At 48.6% G+C, this 21,064-nt stretch overlaps 1 protein-coding gene across 1 annotated transcript in view; it reads left to right on the top strand.

Moving 5' to 3' along the window:
- Positions 1–5,012: 5,012 nt before the first annotated feature.
- The window catches only part of CNR2 (cannabinoid receptor 2), a 31,395-nt gene continuing 15,343 nt past the window's right edge, over positions 5,013–21,064 (top strand). Inside the window, exon 1 of the mRNA XM_084788338.1 lies at positions 5,013–5,277. The gene's annotated coding sequence lies outside the window, so the exon portion shown is untranslated. The remainder of the gene's footprint in view (positions 5,278–21,064) is intronic.

Consider the following 21,064-nt stretch of genomic DNA (forward strand, 5'->3'; position numbering starts at 1 on the left):
CTCTGAGTGCCACTAGGACTCCCTACCAAGGGGAAGTGGTCAAATAGGGGGCACCAGAGTTCATGTCTGAGTCAGTCCCCACTCTCCACACAGCTGTGGAGAATGCACTGTCCTTTGGCTAGATCTGAATAGGGGGAAAATAAAATCTTTAAAGTTAGGCAGAGGCAGGCAGATCTCTGTGAGTTCAAGACCAGTCTGGTCTACAAAGCAAATCCAGGACAGTCAGGGCTACACGGAGAAGCCCTGTCTCAAAAATAAAATAAAATAAAAACAATCAAAAGATCAAATTATTTGTGACATATTATTTGTAAAGTTTGTAAGAAGACTATCCAAGGGAGGCCACAGACAAAGGTACAGGGGCTACATAAGCAAGGAGCATCTCTAGCTCCAAGGAAGGAAGGGAGGAAGGAAGGAAGAAAGGAGGGAGGGAGGGAGGGAGGGAGGGAGGGAGGGAGGGAGAGGCATTTCCATGGAGAGCCAACAGCATCAGCATTGCCAAGATATAACCTACAGCTGAGGGCCAGTGGGAAACTACCAAAGAAACGCCAGGGACGAGGCACAGTCCTGCTGGACTGACATGACAGGAGGACTGGACACCGGAGCCCAGCTGAGGGCATGAAGAGCCTGAGCAGGGGACTCAGCTAGCATCAACTAGTGCAGAAGTGAGCACCTGAACCCAAGGCTGAGGCCCTGCTTGACAGGTGCACTGCAGTGGGAGGAGCAGGGTACAGCAAAGGAGAAAAGTGTTGCTTCTGAAGCCTACGATGAAAATTATGCGATGCTTCCGTCCACTTCCTTTTTTCCAGGAGGTCCAAGATGAGCCTCCCCAGGGCTTCTCCAGCCAGCGTCTGGAGTACTCATTCTAGACAGTCTGACATCTGCCCAGAGTGAACCCACTGCACTGGCCCTGTGGTTGCTTGGTTACCTCTGTCCCAGCAAGTGTGGTAGAAGGAATCACCTCCCTCTTGGCCACTTCCTTTAACAATTGCATAGGACCTGGGCTTCTGCCAGCATTTTGTCCAGGGTGGTTTCTTCCTCCTGCCTCTTCCTCCTCTTCTTTTGGCCTGGAACTCACTCACTATGTAGATCAGACTGGCCTAAACTCATAAAGATCTGCCTATCTCTGCCTCCCGAGTGCTAGGATTGAAGGTGTACACTGTCATGTCTAGCTCTCTCCGTGTCTCTCTCTCTCTCCCTCTCTCTTACACACACACACACACACACACACACACACACACACACCCCATGTTGTTTAGCCGCGCAGTGGTGGCGCATACCTTTAATCATAGCACGTGGGAGGCAGAAGCAGAGGCAGGTGAATCTCTGTGAATTCAAGGCCAGCCTGGTCTACAGAGCCTTGGGACAGCTAAGGCTAAACAGAGAAACCCTATCACAAAAATAAATAAATAAACAAAACAAAACAAAAAGCTGGATGCGGTGGTGCACACCTGTAATCCCTGAGGTGGATCTCTGTGAGTTTGAGGCCAGCCTGGTCTACAAAGTGAGTCCAAAACAGCCAAGGCTACACAAAGGAAAAAAAAATAAACAAATAAAAGAGCCTTGAACAATTTTTCATAATTTATTTATTTATTATTTGTGTATGTTTGTGTAGGGGGAAGGGACACTCATGGCACAGTGCACATGTGGAGGCTGAGGCCAGCTCTGTGGAAGCATTTCTAGGGAAGGCTCAGAGGTTCATCCCGTTTTTTTCACAAGGGTCTTTACTCGGTGAATTATTTCTCTTGGGATTACAGGCATGAGCCACCATGTCTGGCTCTTTCTTTGTTATTGCATTAAAAGATTTCATGTGTGTGTGTGTGTGTGTGTGTGTGTGTGTGTGTGTGTGTGTGTGTGTGTATAGATCAGAAAACAACCAGATGAAATCAGTTCTCTCTTTCCATGCCTCTTGGGACCCAACACAGCTCAAACTCAGCCAGTTAGATGGCAGCAGCTCACAGTACGAAGGCTGGCAAAGCTGGGCCTGAGGAAGCCCTGGGTCCTGAACCTACAACTGTGACAGGAATGGGAGGACATGTCTTCTGAGTGAGCCCAGGTGGCTGGACAGGGTACAAAGGGAAGCTCCTGGGGTGCCCATATTGACCACGTGGGCCTGAGGTGGGCTCAAGGCCAGCAGCAGTACCTCACTTAGAAGCTGGCTAGGCTTGTAGAGTTTTGTCCCACTCCCTACATTTCCCCCACCCCCAACCAGAAAAGACTGATTCAGAGTCTGTGGACAGAGCCAGCAATATGTTTTGACTGGACCCTGGGTGATACCTTTTCTCTCCAACTTCCTCATTCCAGGAATGGGGAAATTGAGGCCAGATGAAGGAAGTGACTTGCCACACAGGAGAGAACTCAAGGGGTGGGAGTGGGGCAGGGGATGGGCTGGAGAGATGTCTCAGCAGCTAAGAGAGCTGGCTGCAGGGCCAGGTATGGTGGCGCACACCTTTAATCCCAGCACTCGGGAGGCAGAGGTAGGCAGATCTCTGTGAGTTCAAGGACAGCTCAGTCTACAAAGAGTCTAGAACAACCAAGGCTACACAGAGAAACACTGTCTTGAAAAACCAAAAAATATATAACAACAACAACAAGCCAGGCGTGGTGGCACATGCCCTTAATCCCTTAATCCCTTAATCCCAGCACTCGGGAGGCGGAGGCAGGCAGATTACTGTGAGTTCGAGGCCAGCCTGGTTTACAAAGCAAGTCAAGAACAGCCAAGGCTACACGGAGAAACCCTGTCTCAAAAAACAACAATAACAATTGAATTATGAAGGAGTGAGTGAATAGCACACCCTGAAGAGCAGCAGCCATAGGCAGGTGTTGGGAGAAGCTCGCTTTTCTTTCCCACAGGGGCTTCCTCAAGGTGTCTAGGAATGGAGTGTTAGCTCGATCTTTACCCAGCTCGCCACTGGCGTCTACAGTTGCCTCTGTGGTTCTACAGAAGAGTCAAGCACGGGCTGCAGGAGGTCCACGCCTCGCTTTTCTGGTCTCTTTTCTCACTTTGGAGGGTTCTTGTTCTTGAAAGAGGACCAAGAGCTGAAGCCACCACCCTGCCCTCCCCCGAAGGGTCTCCTCATCAAGGCAGCCCCTCCCTACAGCAGTGGGTTTGCCTGGTCCTCTGCCTTCACCAGATGCAGGATGCTAAGCTGCAGTCCCAGTGTCTACCCACTAGATGTCAGTAGAGTCCCTGGGCTGCTGTGCCAACCAAAAACCCACCCCCCCACGCCCCCATTCCAAGAAAGCTGTGCCACAAATCACCTCATCCAGACCAAGTTATGTGTCCATTTTAAATAAAAGCCGTTTGTTTCAGGTCCGGAGGTGGAAGCTAGGGCCGCTCACCTACTGGCAAGGGCTCTGCCACTGAGCTACATCCCTGTCCCTGAATAAGTCCTAGTACACAGTATCTCAGACCTTGCTGTGCTACCCGCTTACATGCTGGACCAGGCAACTTAAGCCACAAAAATCCCGCTCCTGAAGATGCCCTGGCCCATCGAGAAGACCTTGTGTGGTGATCATAGGCCGGACAGCTGAGACTCAATTCCATAGCTGCCGAAGGGCGTAGAAGATTTTTCTAGCTACACGTTTTATCTGATGATGGCTGTAAAAATGTACGAGGTACAATACCAGAACTGGGCATTAGAAACACACTTCCTGGGGCTTGGTTGAGACCAGTCTGAGGAGTGTTTGCTCTGCAGGTATGGGGGACCTGAAATCAGACCCTGGAGCCCACATTTTAAAGGGGGGCGGGCGGGAACTGGGCAGGGTGACACACACCCGTAATCCTAGCACTTGGGGAGGCAGGCAGATGTCTGTGAGTTTGAGGCCAGCCTGATCTACAAAGTGAGTCCAGGTTAGCCAAAGCTACAGAAAGAAACCCTGTCGCAAACAAACAAACAAAAAAAAAGGGTGGGGGGTGGGAGAGGATGGAAAGGTGACTCAGTGGTTAAGATCAATGGCTACTCTTCCAAAGGACCCAGGTTCAATTCCTGGCACCCACATAGCTGCTTGCAACTGCCTGTAACTCCAGCCCTGGGAGATCCAAAGCCTTCTTCTGATCTTTGAGGGCACCAGGCACACATGGTACCTATACATACATGCAAGCAAAACAGTCACACGTGCACACACACACACACACACACACACACACACACATATACACACACCAGGCAAGGTGATAAATCCTATAATCCCAGAACTGGGCAGGTGGAGACAGCCAGCCTAGCCTAGCTGATGAATTCCAGGTTCTAGTGAGAGATCTTACAGTAAAAACCAAAGTAGGACTAGCAGGGTATAAGCTGGCCAGCCACTGAGCCAGCAGCCAGCAGCCAGCACTCCCAATGGTTTTTGCTTTGCTTCCTTGGCAAGTTCCTTGGTCAGAGGGGATGCTGTGTGGAATGGCAAGCAAGCCTGTTATCGGGTGTCGTCTAAGTTCCTGTCCTGGTGTCTCTCTTGGTGATGAACTGTCTCCTGTAAGCCGAAATAAACCACCCCCCAACTTGCTTTTGTTGTTCTTCTGTCTTTTGGGGTTTTTTGGGGGGTTTGGTTTTGGTTTTGGTTTTTTTTTTGTTGTTGTTGTTTTTTTGAGACGGGGTTTCCTCTGCGTCCTGGACTCGATTTGTAAACCAGACCTGCCTCCAACTCACAGAGATCTGCCTCCCTCTGCCTCCCAAGGGCTGGCGTTAAAGGCATGCACCACCACTGCCGGCCCATGCCCAGTTTCTTAACTTGCTTTTGATCATGAAACTTGTCACAGCCACAGAATGAAATCAGAACAAGCACCAGACTCATCACTCACTTGTGTATTCTGCCAACACCTGTAGAATTTGCATTTCAAGGCTCTGGGCTGGGTGGGTGGGTGGGGGTCAGTAGACACGTGTAACCTGGCATGTTGTCTGAGGTGAAGAAACTAAAGTTTACAAGGTCAAGTGAACTGCAGAGCATCACCACACACCTAAGCTGGATTAGAACCCAAGTCTGGGAATCCAGGGTCTAGGCCTATGCCCTGACCAGAGTTCCTAGGAAGAGAGAACTCAACCGCAGGGTGAGAACACTGTGGCACTTGGGGACCCAGAAGGGAAGTGGTGACAAGGACGGAAGGCCAGACCTCCTCACACTCACTCATTTGCGAAAGTGTCAAAGGCAGAAAAACCAGGCTTGAGCTGCAACTCTCAGGACCAAGGTGGGGGACACAGGCTGAGTCCTCAGATCTGAACACAGAAGAGCCAAAACAGGGCCCCACAAGCTCCAGGGACCCAGCTGCTGACAAACGGGCCAACTGTGAGTAGCTTTTGCTTTGTTCTGTTATTTTAGACTCCTTATTCTGGAGTGCCAGTGTTCTGACCTAGGCTCTTTCCTCGAGCTAAGGGGGAACTGTCTGAGGCAGGGGCATGGATGTCAGACTAGGAACATGTGTCACAGCGATCCTCAAGGCTGGTCCTCCTGAAACAGGATCTTCCTTGCATTTCACCACAGTCATATGACCCCAAAACTTAGTGACTTTTTTGGGGGGAGTCTATTTCCATTCATCACTGAAACAGAAGGCCACTCTAGACCGAAGAAAATTTCCTTCTGGTCCATCTTAGTGAACGGATGAGGTCAGTGGGGTTGTCTGGAGGAACACGGACGGCTTGGGCAACTGCACCATGCAAAAGCCCACGCCAGCATAGTGACAACTGCTCAAAGCTAGTGACGTCACCGGTGTCCCCATCCCTAGTGGACTTTCCACCTCTAATAACTACAAGCATCTGGGCAGGAGGTGGGGGGGGGGGGAGGCGGGAGGCAGAAGAGAGGGAACAGGTGGAATGTCAGGTGAAGATCCAGGGACCCCACACAAAGGGCTTGGTAGCAGGCCTGACTGTTTGCCTCCTGTAGGTAATCACGCTGTAGAAGAGAAAGGCCCGCATGCTCAGAGATAAGAATTCCACAAGGCACAGATTTTTCCCTGCGGGATGGGCTCGGCTCCAAGGGCCTTTCAAGGTTTCCTTCATTAGATGCCAACCATATCACCCGCTTGGCAGAGGAAGGCTGTGCCTCAATCCCCTGAAGTCCCAGAGACTTCGCTTGAGGACACTGGCTTGAGTGCAGGCATTTTGGGTTCCCAGCCTACTCTAACTACCAGGCCATCCATAGCAGATCAGGGATGTGGAAAGGACCCCAGGCCAGGTCTAGGAGCGCACACCTTTAGTCCCAGCACTTAGGAAGGCAGAGGCATATGGATCACTGTGAGTTTGAGGCCAGCCTGGTCTGCAAAGGGAGTCCGGGACAGGCATGGATACACTGAGAAACCCTGTCTCAAAAAAAAGAACAAAACAAAACCAGCTGGGCATGGTGGTGCACGCCTTTAATCCCAGCACTTGGGAAACAGAGGCAGGTGGATCGCTGTGAGTTCAAGGCCAGCGTGGTCTACAAAGGAAGTCTAGGACAGCCAAGGCTACACAGAGAAACTTTCTCTCGGAAAAACCAAAAGAAAAAAAGAAAAAAGGAAGGAAAGAAGAGAAAAAGACCCCAGAAGACTATGGTCTTAGGGCTCACTGGGGCAACCTGAAGCCTTATTTTACAGAAAGAAAAAAGCTGAGGTGCAGTCAGGTGTTTCAGCTATCAGATACAATGAAAGAAGGCACTGGGCTTAGGAGGCCAGAGTCCGACCCTCCATGGAGGTCACCTCACTGGGGAGAGAGAAATGTGAGGTGGGGGCTCTGGGCTGGAGGCTCCTGTTGAATCCTAATTCTTCATATGCTATTGGCTTTGGGCCAATAACTTTCCTTCTCTGGCCCTCAGCATTTTCTTCTGGGCAGTGCTGGTCCAGGAATGTCACCCTCGGGCTTGTGGTAAGGGCTCGGCCAGGTGACATTGGTTGGGGATAGAGCACTACACTGGGCTCGGTGAATAAATAGCCTTGGTGGAGAGCTTGCCCACCCTGCTCGTTCTGTAGGTTAGAAATGAGAAAGGGGGGCGGGTGTGGTGGTGGCGCACGCCTTTCATCCCAGCACTCGGGAGGCAGAGGCAGGCGGATCGCTGTGAGTTCGAGGCCAGCCTGGTCTACAAAGCGAGTCCAGGACAGTCTGGAAAAACCAAAAAGAAAGGAAGGAAGGAAGGAAGGAAGGAAGAAAGAAAGAAAGAAATAAAAAAGAAAGAAAGGGGGCCTCCAGCTCCTTCTTCGGGGTAGCAACCTGCCTCAAGGGAGATGTGTCATGATCATGAAAGCCAGGACTGGGCAGAAAGGCTGGTGAAAGACTCAGGAACTCTGGGGACGCCCCACTTCTTCAGCCAGGTCACCCTTACCTTGTCCTTAGGTAAGCTGCCAAAATGGCCACCTCCTCATCTTACAGACCCTGTTTTATTTATCTGTATGTTTGTGAGCGCCCACATGCACCCGTGCGGGTAGGCTTGCAGAGTCGAGGGAGGCTGATGTAGGAGCCTCCTTCGGTTGATGTCCACATTTTAAAATTTTATTTATTTATTTATTTATTTATTTATTTATTTATTGGTTTTTCGAGACAGGGTCTCTCTGTGTAGCCTTGGCTGTCTTGGACTCGCTTTGTAGACCAGGCTGGCCTCGAACTCACAGCGATCCGCCTGCCTCTGCCTCCCCGAGTGCTGAGATTAAAGGCGTGCGCCACCACCGCCCGCCTGGCTATCCCCACATTCTTTTCTGAGACAGTTGCTCACTGAGCCTGGAACTCACTCAGCTAGTCTGGCTGGCTAGTGAGCCTCAAGGATCCTCCGGTCTCCCCCTCCCCCTCACCGGGCAGGAATTAGAGAAACACATCATCATCATCATCATCGCCTTGCCAAGTTCCCTTGTGGGCTCTGGGGATTCCAAGGTAGGTCTCTCATGGACACTTGCACAGCGAGCTTTTAAAGGCCGAGCCATGTCCTCCAGTCTTCTGCTCCCTTGTCGCTTACCGAATGGTCACAGGGCACCTGAGCCTTGCGCTGATTCTTTATTTCTTTCTTCCTTTTTTTTTTTTTGCCGAGACAGGGTTTCTCTGTGTAGCCTTGGCTGTCTTGGACTCGCTTTGTAGACCAGGCTGGCCTCGAACTCCCAGTGATCTGCCTGCCTCTGCCTCCTGAGTGCTCGGATTTAAAGGCGTGCGCCACCACCGCCTGGCTCCTTGCGCTGATTCTAATGGAATCACAAACAATAGGACTCTGAACCTCAAGCTGCCCAGGCCAGTGGGAACTGGCTCACAGGTCACAAACAGAGCATCATTGATGTCTTAATGTCGGTGATTCTCTGCCAGGTCCTGTCTCACCTGGCAGAGTCCCGGGTACTCTATCAAGGCTCACAATGCTGTCCTTAACGTTTGACTTTTCAGCGATCTCCCCTGCTGCCCCGTCCCCAAAACTCTCCAGGCATCAGAGCCTGGCTCCTAGGTACTTGAGGGCCTCATAGCTTGTGATTCTTTTCTAGTTAAAGAGCTCCACAGTTTCTCTGTCTGCGGCTTCAGCTAGCGAGAGTTTTTGGCTCCTCGCCCACTTGGGTACCAGCTCTGCCTCCCCGGGCTGGATTCTCAGGGAGGACTAGAAGAGGTATTTTTATTTTTTTTATTTTTAGAAGAGGTATTTTTAAGCAGCTTCTTCATGTGCCCCAAATGACTGTGAAAAGCCTGTAAGACAGGAAATACCCAAGGCTGTCTGCAGAGAGATGGGCAGAGGAGAGCAAGTCTCTGCAGCAGTACACTCTTGAACAGTGTCACATGGTCAAGGCAGTGGGGAATGGCAGGAGTGGAAGGCACTGAATCTTGGGACAGGCCCAAGCCTCCCTCCCTGGCTGGCTAGACGACCTTATCTGGTTAGCATTGCTGCCTGAACCTCTGAGTCTTCTGCTCGCTCTGCCAATGCAGCCCGTGGGTTCCCAGCCTGCCTCACACACCTGCCTTTTTGTGTCTTAAACCCAGCAGTGGCGCTTACGCCAGAAGGTGCCGTTGGGTAACTTCCCTTGGGTGGCCCTCACAGTGGCTCATGGTCCCTCCCACTTGTAAGGTGCAAAACTGCAGCCCGCCCAGCTTTAAAGGCCACCCAAGGTGGTGGGCAAAGCTATTGCTCAAACCAAGGCCACTTGGGTTTTAGCCCCCGGAGACACAGGAAGCAGGCACGGTGGCACAGCGCTGTGTTTCCTGTCCTCTGCAGGGGAACACAGGAAGACCAGAAGTCCATGCTCATCCTGACCTGCATAGAGAGCTCAAGGCCAGACAGGACGGACCCGTGAAAGAGACCATATCAATAAAACCAACCAGGCTAGTCTTAGCCAAGCCCTGCTCTATTGCGAGAACAAACGGGGGACGGGGGGCAATGGTAGAGTGGCCCTCATGGGGGTGAAGGTGCAGTTCAGGTCACCACAGTCACATACCTGACAGTTGTCCAGCATGTTTCAGATGGCACGGTATGAGCAGCCTGGGAGCCCAGCCCCAGGGAAAGAGGAACATAACTAAAAACCCAGGGGATTCCTCCCGCCTTGGCTCTCTCCACAAGACTTCCCTCCCTGCGCTTGTGGCTGTCACTGACATTGTCTTATTACATAACACCCTGATCCTCTGAGGACATTTTGTCCCCCCTGTCCCAAGATAGAAATGAGGGTGCTGAGGTCTAGAGATGTACTCCTTTGCCAAGGCTAAAGCTAGAACCCCAGCAAAGTCAGAGCGCTTGGCCATGGCGTCTGTGTCTGGGAGACCCTTTTCTCAGCAGAGCTAGAAAAGGAGGAAATTGTCCTTCCTCCCATCTCCTAGGGAGAGGAATGGTCCACAGTGCGTGCCTCCCCCCAGTGGTGAAGACCCCAAATGCTAAAGAGGAGCGGCAGAGGAGCTAGGTAGGTGATGCAAGTGGAAAGAGGCGGGAAGCCCACAGTGGAGTTAGTCCCAAAGGGGAGAGGAAAGCTGCCGAGAGGAGAGGGTTTTGTCTGTCTGTCTGTCTGTCTGTTTGTTTGTTTGAGACAGGGTTTCTCTATGTAGCCTTGGCTGTCCCAGAACTTACTTTGTAACCCAGGCTGGCCTCAAACTCACAGCAATCCAAGTGCTGGGATTAAAGGCGCGCGCCACCACTACCCAGCGAGAAGAGGGTCTTGATGGGACTTCAGTCAAAAGTGACTTTATAGGTTGAGCGTCCCCAAAGTTTTGTGGCTTCCTCTCCCCCCTCCTTCCCTGAAGGTTTCTCCCACTGCCAAGAAGAGGGGAGGGGCACCCAGAGCCTCCCACTCAAAGTCCTGCCACCCTGTCTCGGTGATTTCCCCAGGTCCCTGGGGATTGTGCTCCCCCCCACCCCCCCCCCCAGTTCCTCTTTGAGAACCACAGGTGCACTCACAGTGGTTCTTCCGTCTGATTCAGTGAGTCCTTCCTGTGTCTCCCTGGTGGATGCATTTATTTGGGTACTTGGTGGTCCAAGGGCACTTACAGGAAGGGGTTTGGAGAACTATACATGTTTCTGGAGGGTGGGGGGCGGGGAAGGTCAATACATCTGGCAGGTGCTTTGAGATGTAGGATTGCAATTTACCAGAGGTTTATGACAGAGGGATGGTTCAGACAAAAACAAATCAGGATCATCCCACACCCCAAAAGCAAGAAGAAGAAGGGGGTTCATGGACTAAAGCTAGACAAAGATGGAGAACAAGCACCCAGAATTTATCTGGCTTTTCTCAAAACCTCAGAACATATTCAAGATAAGTTAAGGGACAGAGCTGGGTGGTGGTGGTGCACACCTCTAATCCCAGCGCTTGGGAGGCAGAGGCAGGCTGATGTCTGCGAGTTCAAAGCCAGCCTAGCCTGGTCTACAAAGAGAGTTGCAGGACAGCTAGGGCTATTACACAGAAAAACCCTGTTTGAAAAACCAAACCAAACCAAACCAAAGTTAAGGGACAGGCTGGGTGTCAGTGCCCAGAGTGCCCAGAACAAAATGCTTGGCTATTTTTTTTTTGTTTTGTTTATATTATATGAGGTCTATTAAATGAGCATGGGGACAGAAGGAAAGAGGGGATGGGTACCCCAGAGAGAGAGAGGGACAGAGGAAGAGAGGAAGAAAGAGAGAGTAAGGGGGTAAGAGAGTTATTTTGTTTTTTGAGATACTACATAGCCCAGGCCAACCTAGAAAGCAAGGTCCTCTCCCACCACCGTGCAAGTGCTGGGATTATAAGTGTTTGCCATGACTCTTAGCTTTGGCAAACTCTTTTTTTCCTTAAGATTTATTGTGAAGGCTGGAGTGATGGCTCAAAGGTTAAGAGCACTGGCTACTCTTCCACAGGACCTGGGTTCAATTCCCGGTCAACCACACGGCACAACTGTCTATAACTTCAGTCCCAGGAGATCTGATGCCTTCTCTGGACTCTGTGTATCAGGCATGCACAGGGTGCACAGACATGCATGTAGGCAAAACAACCATACATATAAAATAAATAACAAATAAGTAAATACAATTTAAATAAAAATCAAATATTTTCTTTTTAATTAAGGGCTTATGTGTGTGTGTATGAGTTCAGACACCCACAGAAGAGATTTCCAGTCCCCTGAGCTGGAATTACAGGCAGTTGTGAGCCACCCAACATGGGTACTGGGAACCATCTCACCAGCCCTAAATTTTATTAAAAGGGTATAAGTTAGGGGTTCCAGAGATGGCTGGGTGAGTAAAGTGTTTGCTGTAAGGTGAGGACATAAATGTAAGTTTGGATCCCCAGCACCCGTGGAAATGGCAAGTGTGGTGGCCCATGCCTGCACCCCACAGTGAGGCTTCGGAGATAGGCAGCTCACTTGCCTGCCAGCCTATCTGAAACTTCACGATCCATGCATGATCCAGCCTCAATCAAAGACCCTGATTCAGAGCCAGGTGTGTGGTACATGCTTTTAATCCCAGCATTCAGGAGGCAGAGGCAGGCAGATCGCTGTGAGTTCGAGGTCAGCCTGGTCTATTAAGTGAGTTCAGGACAGCCAAGGCTACACAGAGAAACCCTGTCTTGAAAAAACAAAAAAACCAAAAACCCAAAAACAAAAAAGACTCCAATTCAGAAAATAAGATGGAGAGTGATAGAGAAAAAAACTTGATGTCAACCTCTGGCCTCCACACGTGTGTGTGTGTGTGTGTGTGTGTGTGTACACACATACACAACTCAAACAGAGAAAAAAAGGCCTAAATTCACTTGTGGGGAGCTTGTTTGGGAAGATAAGGTCCCTCTCTATAGTCTAGCCTGGCCTTGAACTCACTGTACAACCCAGGCTAGCCTTAAACTCAGGGCCGGACTGCCCCAGCCTCCTGAGTTCCAGAACACGGGCATATCCCACCATATCCAACTATATATTGACTTTTTAAGCGCCAAATCATGAGAAGCAGAGATCCTCACTTCTGCCACTTACAACCCTTTTGTCTCACTAAAACCCTGTGTAAGTTCACCTGTACATTTGACATGTATTTGTTGGTTTGTTTAATTAACGATAGATGTGTTTATTTTATGCATTTTGTCAGTGTGTAGTGTGTGCATGGTGTGTTTACGAGATGCCTGCAAAAGTCAGAAGAGGGCATCTAATTCCCTAGTACTGGAGTTATGAACGGCTGTGAGGCACCGTGTTGATGCTTGGAATCAATCCCCAGTCATCTGGAGAGCAGCCATTGCTCTCAAACCCTGAGCTACCTCTCTAGTTCCTTTTAAAAAATTTCTTTAAAAAATAATGTCTATGTGTGTGTGTGCATTCAAGCTCAGGTACCAAGGAGGCTAAAGATTCCTGACGCCTCTGAGGCTGGAGAGAGTCTCGGGCAGTTGGGGGTTGCTTAGGGAGTGAGAGTACTAGAACCAGACTCCATCCTCTGCAAGAGCTTAATTAACCTCTGAGCCTTGGCTCCAGCCCCAATCCTGTTTCTATCAGAGCTTATCAGAAGAATGACCTCAATGTAGGCAAGCTTGGCCCTTAGTAATTTTCTAACTATATATATTAATATATTGTATATATATACTTTTTTATTTATATTATATAAAGTATATATATATGTGTGTATATATATATATATATTTTTTTTTTTTTTTAAGTAATCAAGCTAAACCAGGCTGTGGTGGTGCACACCTTTAGTCCCAGCACTCCTGAGGCAGAGGCAGGTGGATCTCTGAATTCGAGGCTAGCCCGGTCTACAGCGTGAGTTCCAGGACAGCCAGGACTACACAGAGAAACCCTGTCTCAAATCCCACTCTCAAAGCTCCCTTCCCGCCACCCCACTCCCAAATAAAAAGAAAGAGAAAAAGTGAGCCAGGCTATCTACACTGTATGGTTAGTGACTATTTACGCATTTTCTCCATTTGGCTACTAAACGATTGAGGTACCCAAACTTTACACAGTGAAATAAGAGAAAGTAGGGTTGAACATGACCCTCCTAGGTCTAGACTCAATATCTTTTTCTTTTTTTTTTTTTTTTTTTTTTTTTTTTTTTTTTTTTGGTTTTTTGAGACAAGGTTTCTCTGTGTAGCCTTGGCTATCCTAGACTCGCTTTGTAGACCAGGCTGGCCTCGAACTCACAGCGATCCGCCTGCCTCTGCCTCCCGAGTGCTGGGATTAAAGGCGTGCGCCACCACGCCCGGCCTTTCTTTTTTTTTTTTGATAGACTTTATTTGTTTATTTTATGTATGAGTGTTCTATCTGCATGTACACCTGCGTGTCAGAAGAGGCCGTTAGAGGGTAGATGTGGCTGTGAGCCACCATGTGGGTGCTGGGAATTGAACTCAGGACCTCTGGAAGAGCAGACAGTGCTCTTACCTGGCGAGCCTTCTCTCCAGCCATAGACTCAATGTCTTGATACATGGTGATATAAAAATTCACAAACCCCAGCCAGGAGGTGGTGGCGCACGCCTTTAATCCCAGCACTTGGGAGGCAGAGGCCAGCCCGGTCTACAGAGAGAGTTCCAGGATAGCTGTTACACAGAGAAACCCTGTCTCAAAAAAATAAAACAAAATTCAGAAACCCCAGTGGGAAATCAAGCCATTTCTTCATTTCCTGTGGTTCATGAAAAAGGAAGTGATTTGAAGGCGAGTCTACTATTTTCTTTCTTTTTCATTTTTATTTTTAAGATTTATTTATTATGTATACAGTGTTTTTGCCTGTGAGTACTCCTGCAGGCCAGTAGAGGGCACCAGATCTCATTACAGATGGTTGTGAGCCACAGTGTGGATGCTGGGAATTGAACTCAGGACCTTTGGAAGCCCAGTCAGTGCTCTTAGCCTCTGAGCCATCTCTCCAACCCCTCTTTTATATTTTTGAAACAAAGTGTCACTCACTGTGGCGCCCCAGCTCAGCTAGAACTTGCTGTGTTGATCAAGCTTGCCTCACAGGGATCTGCCTGCCTCTGCCTCCTGAGCACTGTGGTTGAAGGAGTACCCCAACATTTGAAGCACACACACTATTTTCAATAAGAGCACCATTTACACTTTCATCCTCCCGGCCCCCCTTGACATTTGATTTAAAACATTTAAATTAAATATGTGGTTGGGGATGTAGCTTAGTGGTGCAATACTTGTCTAGCACATGAGCCTCAGCATGGAAAAAAAAAAGGTGTGTGTGTGTGTGTGTGTGTGTGTGTGTGTGTGTGTGTGTGTGTAAACCTAGAGGAACTGGAGAGCAAAAGTAATATAAATCTCAAACTATACGCATTGTTTACAAAATTAAACTTTGGCTTCTCTCTACAACTATTGTAAAGTGTTAGGTTTAGCTTAAATTCTTTTTACGGGTCTGGAGAGATGGCTCACTGGCTAAGAGTGTGTATTGCTCTTGTAAAAGACCTGAGTTCAAATCCCAGCACCCCTTAACAGGTGGCCTATCGCTGCAGTAATCCTGGGTCCAGGTGTTGTGGGGTTCCCTTAAATCCAACATAACTCAAACACCAGGTCAATGCAGATGACAAAAATTTATTGTAATCAAGCAGCTACTGATTGATCAGGGCCCCAGAACAAACTCAGGAGCAGAACCGTGACCCTGAAGAGACATAGTATAGCGTATTTAAAGGATGAAACCATAAAGCTAGGGGGAGCGTGGTGGGCTGTAGCACTGTCCAGTCATATCTGACATAAAAAGGAGAGACCACCAATCAGGATAGGAGGAGGTCCCTGGGCCTGGAACATGAACTTAGTTGACGCCACCAGCAAGAGGGAGAAGTTGTCCTTGAAATGGCTGGACTGAATTGAGACAACTGTCCCTTATAACAGAAGCTGTTTAGCTGTTGGGAAGTCCCCAGCTCCCCAAGGGCCTGGACCTTGAATTTAGTTTTTCCCTGTGATGATTAAATGGAGTCTGAAAATGAAACGGCAGCACTTAGAATACATTTTGTTTTTTGTTTTGTTTTTTTTTACTTGTTCCCGACACAGGGAACCTGATACCCTGTTCTGGTTTCCTCAGGCAACTGTACTCAAATGCATAACCTGCCACACAGATAAACACATACACAAAAAATAAACAGTAAAGTAAATATTAAAACAAAAACAAACCAGGCATGGTAGCGTACACCTTTAATCCCAGCTGGCAGATCTCTGAGCCAGCCTGGTCTACAGAACAAGTTCCAGAATATCCAGGACTACACAGAGAAACTCTATCTCAAAAATCAATAAAACAAAACAAAACAAAACAAAACCAACAATAAAGAAATTCTTCTTCTTCTTTTTTTTTTTTTTTTTTTTTTTTTTTTTTTTTTTTTGGTTTTTTCGAGACAGGGTTTCTCTGTGTAGCCTTGACTGTCCTGGACTCACTTTGTAGACCAGGTTGGCCTCGAACTCACAGCAATCCGCCTGCCTCTGCCTCCCGAGTGCTGGGATTAAAGGCGTGCGCCACCACGCCCGGCCAAGAAGTTCTTCTTATGTAACCAAGGCTGGCTTCAAATTCCCAGTGGTCCTCCCGGTTCACCCTTCAGGGGAAGGAAGAAGATACAGGAGGAGCTGTCCTCCAGATGTCCAGCCCGTCTCTCCATGACCAGGACTGTCCCTGCCAGGTTTAACTCATCCATCATCCTCTGTTCAGATGCTCCTGGGTCCCTGACAGCTGCTTTGCCACTACTCCTAGATCCTAGCAGCCCAGAGTTTTCCTAGCAAGACATGGTAGGTTTTGACAGTGACGCCACCACTACCACCGTATGATTGTGTTGCAAGAAAAATGTTGTGGCACACAGTGTTCAGAATTCTCACTCAGCACTAACAGTGATGTTGTTGCCATCACAACCATCGGGGTGTTTGGAGATATTTCACGTCCCTTTCCTACACCCCGTCTTCTGTTGGGGGGAATTGCATCTCCCATCCCGATGCTACAACCACTTAAATCAAAATGGTAACCAGGTAGGAACCCCACTCGGTGAAATCTAGCCAAGCCAGGAAGAGGTCCAGAGCCACAGAGAATAAAGAAAACTCAACGCAAGGTCAACCCCGTCCTGTTTCTGACGTGCAAAAATACCACGGTACAGAGACCATGTCACTGGTCAGGCTTCTTTGCTCCCCTGGCCATACTACCTGGCTTGGCATGAACGTTCCATTCCTACGGAGAGCACGTTATGGACAGAGGGGTGGCCAGCCCAGGGGTGGCTAGGCAGTGACACTTTCTGTGTAGCCTTGCCAGTCCTGGAGTCCCTTTGTAGACCAGGCTGGCCTCAAACTCATAGGGAAATGCCTGCCTCTGCCTCCCGAGTGCTGGGATTACAGGCATGTGTGCCACCACTGCCTGCCTCAATTCCCATTTTTTAAAAAGTGAGTGAGAGAGAGAGAGAGAGAGAGAGAGAGAGAGAGAGAGAGAGAGAGAGAGAGAGAGAGAAGCATGGGAATCTCCCCAGGGAATAAAGACAAAAGTGGTATCGGTGGTCAAGGTCATTCCTGTCTGTGTTCGTTTACCCAGCTGAACTCCTGGCCTAAGGTCAGGCTGCCACTTGATTGGCAGCTCTGAATTCATTTGCTCCAGGAACGTTGCCTCACCTCGTAGCCGGCGGCCTCTCAGTTTGAAAATTACAAGTGTGAGCATAGCTTAGTCTCTCAGCCTCTGAACAGGAAGCTGCCAACCTATGAGGAAATCGAAAGAGGAAGACACGTTTGAACAGACTGAATGAAGTGTCCCTCGGCAGACTGCAAGTTAGTGAGTTAATTTACCAGGTGTTGGTGTCCAGGCAGAGATGGGAAGGCAAAGTCACTGGCTGGGACTGATGCAAAGGTCTCCATTTTCTACCCCTGTACCCCCACACCCCAACATTGCTAGGGAACTGAAGAATCCCTGCAGTCCTTAGCTGACAGTCTAAGGTTTAGGGACACACACCTGACCTATCAAAGAGTGGGGTGGGCCTGATCCAGAAGAAAAGTTAAGGGAGCTTAATTCAGGAGAGGATAGTATGCCTCTCAAGGCCTGCCAGCTGGGAAATGGATCTTAACAAAAAACAAAACCTAGCCGGGAGGTGGTGGCGCACGCCTTTAACCCCAGCACTCAGGAAGCAGAGGCAGGCAGATCTTTGTAAGAGCGAGGCCAGCCTGGCCTACAAAGCAAGTCCAGGACACAGAGAAACCAAAAAGAGGGCTGGAGAGGTGCCTTAGAGGTTAAGAGCCCTGACTGCTCTTCCAGAGGTCCTGAGTTCAATTCCCAGAACCCACATGGTGGCTCACAACCATCTGTTGCCCTCTTCTGGCCTTGCAGGTGTATGTGCAGACAGAACACTGTATAAATAATAAATAAATAAATAAACAAATCTTTAAAAAGAAGGAAAGAAAAAAAACCAAAAAAGAACAAAGAAAAGCAAACAAGCAGGGCTGAAGCAATGGGTCAAAGGTTAAGAGCACTGTCTGACCTTCCAAAGGTCCAGAGTTCAATTCCCAGCAACCACATGGTGGCTCACAACCAGAAAGAAGAAAGAAAGGAAGGAAGGAAGGAAGAAAGAAAGAGGCCGAGCGTGGTGGTGCATGCCTTTAATCCCAGCGCTCAGGAAGCAGAGGCTGGTGGATCGCTGTGAGTTCGAGGCCAGCCTGGTCTACAAATTGAGTCTAGGACAGCCAAGGTTACACAGAAAGACCCTGTCTCAAAAAGCCAAAAAAGAAAGAAAGAAAGAAAGACAAACCCTAGCCATTCTGAGTCTTTGTCCATTGAAGCTTTTATTGGGGTGGCCACAGAAATTTCATTCTGCCCAGGATGATGTGAGCCTTGGGTACGGACACTGCCTTCCACCTTCTTGGAAGAAATAATTAACTGTCGGTTCGACTTGGCTGTAGGTTAAAGGCAGTTTTCTGTGACTCCAAAGTCAGGGTGCATGGTTGAGATAAGAGAGAGGAAGCACGCTTGGTACTGAAGTTTATCTTTTAGCATGTGTTGCTTCGGGCTAGGAAGGCAGAGCTGGCTGTCTTTACTGCCCTCAGTTTACCCTTTAGCTTGGAGCCAGAGGAGAGCCCTGCCTGCTATTATGACTTCTTTCCTTTTAAAGACAAGATCTTATATAACCCATCCTAGCCTAGAACTTACTACATAGCAAAGGATGACTTTTAGTTTTCTGCCCTCCTGCCTCTCTCAAGTCTTAGAACCACAGGTGTGTATGTACTACATGCCAGGGTTATACAGGGCTGGGGGCTGAACCCAAGGCTTTGAGTGTTAAAGGGGATCTTCTGTAACCTGTGTTTTTCACCCACCCCTCTTGTTCCCAGAAATAAAGACTCTGAGACTTAAATACATTTACAAAGGCCGAGGCCAGTGTAGCTGGGCGTGTTCTGCTATGTGGCTGGTTACCTCTGCTCAGGTTTCATGTGTCTGTCCTCCTCAGTGTCCTCAGGGTGAAGTCCACACACTTCACTTTATCCCAGCATTCACTCCATCTATTGGAACTCCTCCCGCCGATTTCCTACCTCAGCTGTAGGTTTATTTATAGATAAAGAAATCATATAGAACACAAGGGATTATACCTACATTTCTGATAGCTTCTTTGAGATTTATTTTGTGTGTGTGTATGTATATATACTTATATATTTGCATATCTATGTATATGCATGTCTATGTATGTGTGTCTATATACATATATATGCATATATTCCTACCTTCATGTATGTCTGAACAGCACGGCCATGCAGTACCCGCAGAGGCCAGATGCAAGCATTGGATCCTCTGGAAACGGAGCTCCCATGTGGGTGCTAGGAACCAAACCCTGGTCCTCTGGTAGAGCAGCCAGTGCACTAACCACTAAGCAATCTTTCCAGTCCCCAGCCCCCCAATCCTTTCTGGTTATTTTAACCTCATCAGTGAACAGTTTGAGGTTTGCTTGCTATATCAAACACCCGTGCTTGAAAGTGTTTTGTTCCAGCCGGGCAAGGTGGTGCACGCCCTTAATCCCAGCACTCGGGAGGCAGAGGCAGGTGGATCTCTGTGAGTTTGAGGCCAGCTCAGTCTACAAAGTGAGTCTAGGACAGCCAAGGCTAACACAGAGAAATCCTGTCTCAGAAAAAAAAGAAAGAAAGAAAGAAAGAAAAGAAAGAGGAAGTGTTTTGTTTGTTTATTACTTTTATTTTGTGTTTGTGAGTGCATATATGTGTAGCATTTGTACGTGTGCCATGTATGTGCCTGGTGCCCTTAGAAGCCAGAAGAGGGGATCTGATTCTCTGGAAATGGAGTTATAAACAATTGTGAACTGCTATGTGAGTATTTGGAATTGAACCTGAGTCCTTTGGAAGAGCAGCAAGTACTCTAAACTACTGAGACAGCCCAGTTGTGGTGCACATCTGTAATCCCAACACTAGAGAGATAGAAAAGGGGGATCTGTAGTTCAAGGATGCTCTTGGTTACACAGTAAATTTGAAGTGATCGTGGGTTACATAAGGCCCTGTTGTTGCAATAATTAACAACAGCAATAAAAAACAAAAGTCTGGCTGAGTAGTGGTGGCGCACGCCTTCAATCCCAGCGCTCGGGAGGCAGAGGCAGGTGGATCGCTGTGAGTTCAAGGCCAGCCTGGTCTACAAAGTGAGTCCAGGACAGCCAAGGCTACACAGAGAGACCCTGTCTCGAAAAACAAAACAAAACAAAACAAAACAAAAATCCATCTTTAAATTGCCTCTTTCAGAATCAGCCTCCACCCCACAGCAGGCCCAGAGCTCTTCTTGGTTTTAACACCATCAAATCTCCTCATATTTCTTTTTCCTTTCTTTCTTTCTTTCTTTTTTCTTTTCTTTATTTCTGTGTGTGTGTGTGTGTGTGTGTGTGTGTGTGTGTGTGTGTGTGACTTTGTTTTGTTTTTGTTTTTGGAGACAAGGTTTCTCTGTGTAGCCTTGTCTATCCTAGACTCACTTTGTAGACCAGGCTGTCCTCGAACTCACAGCGATCCACCTGCCTCTGCCTCCCGAGTTCTGGGATTAAAGGCATGTGCCACCACACCCAGCTTCTCCTCATACCTATCTTTGAGGTTTAAACACACATAGCCAGGAGTGATGGCGCACACCTTTAATCCCAGCACTCGGGAGGCAGAGGCAGGTGGATCTCTGTGAGTTTGAAGGTAGCGTGGTCTACAGAGCGAGTTTTAGGACAGCCAGGGCCACATAATAGAGAGACACTGTCTCAAACAAACAAACAAACAAAGACAAGGTGTAAATGTGCAGAGCACAGATCAAATACCGAACTCTAGTCATGGTCCTTTCTAGGTGGCCATACTGGATCGAGAGAATTAGTGACTCCTCACAGCACTAACCAGCCCCGAAGCTGACGCTGAGACTCCGAACGCGCTAGGACCTTTCGCTTTGCATCACATCCGCCCTGCATCCACTTCCCTCTGGCAGCCACACTTCTGCTTATGTTTTTGCTGCTGTTTCTTGTATGTGTGAACTTGTAGAGGTCAGAGGTCAGCCTTGGAAGTCTGGGTGGGGTGATGCATGGCAAATAGAAACCAAGCTCGGGACAAACGTCTCCACCACGCAAACTCCTGTGGCTTCTTTGACAACTAAGAGATACTAGAGAAAGAAGTTACAGTGGAGACTGCACATGCCAGTTCCATACGTCACAAACTCTTTCCTGACTTATAGATGGGGGGGGGGGTGGCTACATTAAGTATTAGCGCAGTGAGAGCCTGCATGAGAGCTAAGTGGTAGAGCTCTTGTCTAACACATTGTGAGGCACTGGGTC

This window comes from Acomys minous (genome assembly GCF_964271855.1).
Source record: "Acomys minous genome assembly, chromosome: 6".
NCBI classification, from domain to species: domain Eukaryota; kingdom Metazoa; phylum Chordata; class Mammalia; order Rodentia; family Muridae; genus Acomys; species Acomys minous.